The sequence below is a fragment of the Physeter macrocephalus genome, unplaced genomic scaffold (genome assembly GCF_002837175.3).
Source record: "Physeter macrocephalus isolate SW-GA unplaced genomic scaffold, ASM283717v5 random_2926, whole genome shotgun sequence".
NCBI classification, from domain to species: Eukaryota; Metazoa; Chordata; class Mammalia; order Artiodactyla; family Physeteridae; genus Physeter; species Physeter macrocephalus.
In genome coordinates this window covers 7,394-9,771 of record NW_021148212.1, presented here as the reverse complement: position 1 = coordinate 9,771, position 2,378 = coordinate 7,394, and the positions used below count along the sequence as shown (strand labels likewise).

Sequence of the window (2,378 nt, the reverse complement as noted above, 5' to 3'; positions counted from 1 at the left end):
AGGTAGAGCGCAAATAGCAAGCTTCGCCTATGCACAAACCTTGCTATATTTAACAGGCATTGTCTGCATACAACTGTCGTTCCTCTAGGCGGCGTTGTTGCTCGTGTCCGACGTCAGTGTGGCTTATATGCTGCAAAGCTCTGCTTTCCCTCGGTGAACGAGCCAACACCTTGCAGAAAGAAAGATGCCACATTCTCCGCACAAGCTTGCCTTGACAGAAGACGTAGCGAATATCGTGTCTGCACTGGTAGGCCCCGCTGCGGACCGTTTCATCTGCTAAAACGACGTCTTCTGCTGAGTACGGTGGTAGAGGCAGCTGCTCCCATTCGACGTTGTTTTGTGTGTTAACAGGGGAATCGCAGAGCGAAGTCTTGGGGATCCTGAAATGGGTCGCCACTGGTTTTAACACCGTGGTTTGAGTGGGGCAGAGTTTCCCTGTGCACAGACGGAGTGGACCGCGGCAATCAAGGTATGTAGTCGCATTGCACTACCGACAGGAAAGCATCGTCTCAGTTGGTAGCGGATAACAGACTCCCGCAAGAAAGGCTTTATTTAGCGTAGGCGCTCCGACGGACATCGTCCAGAATAACGTCGGCATCTGCTGCTCAGCGCTCACATTCCATGCAGTAGTTGACATTTATCAACCGGTCGACACGTAATGGCCAGTATAGAACGCCCGGACCAACTTCGTTGTGGCGGTGGCCGCTAGGGGATATATACACATACACTTCACTAGTGATGTATGTACCTGCGTGAGTGGCTGCCCCGATGTGCATCAGTCTCTGCCATGAGCCTGGTGAAACACGCTACAGTATAAATAGGCCGTCCACATGAAGATCGAGCTACAAAACAAGTCGATCTTAGGTGGCTAGTTTTGCACGTCCACGACGCAGCGACAAAGCACGGTGGTATTGAGCGGTTCAAGACGCTGCACTGCTACAGTGCTTGCCGGACGTAAGCGTTGCTCTTTTCTACTAGCTCTGAATGGTTTCGCTCAACCTTACCCCCCTGGAAAAGACTCCGTACCCACGAACTCCAGTCATACATCACCTGCGGGACTGGACAAGCAGACAGCCCTTTCGGACAGTTGCACGAGTGGGCTGACATATCCCAGCCGCGCTCGGACTGATCTTCCATTGCTTCCATATCCACTATCATGCAGTTTGCAAGTGCTGCGAAAGAGAAACACACGCGATACACCAAGAAGCACTTTTCCATCAGCTGCCAAGGGCCCGTCTACCGGTTCTCTCACACAATACGTGACGCATGTGAAGGCAACGCTCTCCGGTCGCAACTCCATGCACGCCTAGTTGAGTAATAGAAAGTCCTGTATGCGGTAGTTGCTCTATTGTCTTCCTTTGTTCAGCGAGAACTGTCCTGAGTACACTCTGATCAGCAATATCTTCAACCAAACGCTGCGAACACCTGAAATCCAGTCTGTGACCACAGAAGCGAAGTCTCGGTCTCGCCGGTTTGTGTTAAATAGCGCAATCTACTGCCCTCTAGGAATTCAGGCTATTTCACACCTGCTGCTTGAAGGTCTGTGCAGCTCAGTTGGCCTAGTTTACTGCTTCGCAGATGTGCGACAGGCGATGCAATACCTTCAACCAAACGCTGCGAACACCTGAAATCCAGTCTGTGACCACAGAAGCGAAGTCTCGGTCTCGCCGGTTTGTGTTAAATAGCGCAATCTACTGCCCTCTAGGAATTCAGGCTATTTCACACCTGCTGCTTGAAGGTCTGTGCAGCTCAGTTGGCCTAGTTTACTGCTTCGCAGATGTGCGACAGGCGATAGGAAAGCAGCTCACGGTCTACAGGAGGGTCGACTGGTGCGACGTACGTCGGTTCTGTTATAGCTCCTGTCGGCGAAGTCCACACCGCAGGGACGTTTGGTAGAGAAGAGTGCACCAAAGCGCTACGCACTAATAAGAATAAGCCTTGTTTTAACAAAGAAATTCCCTGTCTAGGCACCGGCTTGCAGTAGATCTATTGGACGAAAAAACCACAATACAGCGACGTACTACCTACTTGTATAAATGTTATCGTATCGGTGGTCTACGCATGGATCTTTTAACCTGCGAGGGCCCGCCTCACAGAATCTCTATTAGGTGTGCTTGTCTAGCACTCTACTTCCCCAGACACAGACGCCGAACGGCGCGCATAAACAGTCGATGAACTAGCACCTCTGCTTGTGCACAGCTTTCTAACTTTGCGGGAAATACGCCAACCATTGTCTTGAAACGAGCGCCCACTTCGGCATCGAGAAAAGACAGCTGCATTTGTTTTGACGGCTTCACGGTAATGTGGCAGATCTGGCAAGCCTCACGCTGCAAGCACCAACGTAGAACTCTACATTCTCCGCGACAAGCCTTCTTTGA

The 2,378-nt window shown here is 51.2% G+C and overlaps 1 long non-coding RNA gene across 1 annotated transcript; it reads right to left on the bottom strand.

The window, feature by feature from the left end:
* Positions 1-223: 223 nt before the first annotated feature.
* LOC114485743 (uncharacterized) lies at positions 224-1,930 on the bottom strand. Its single transcript, XR_003679070.1, has 3 exons — positions 1,809-1,930; positions 1,005-1,172; positions 224-435 (listed from the first exon to the last, which is right to left on the bottom strand). It is a non-coding gene; the product is annotated as an uncharacterized lncRNA (long non-coding RNA).
* Positions 1,931-2,378: the final 448 nt, after the last annotated feature.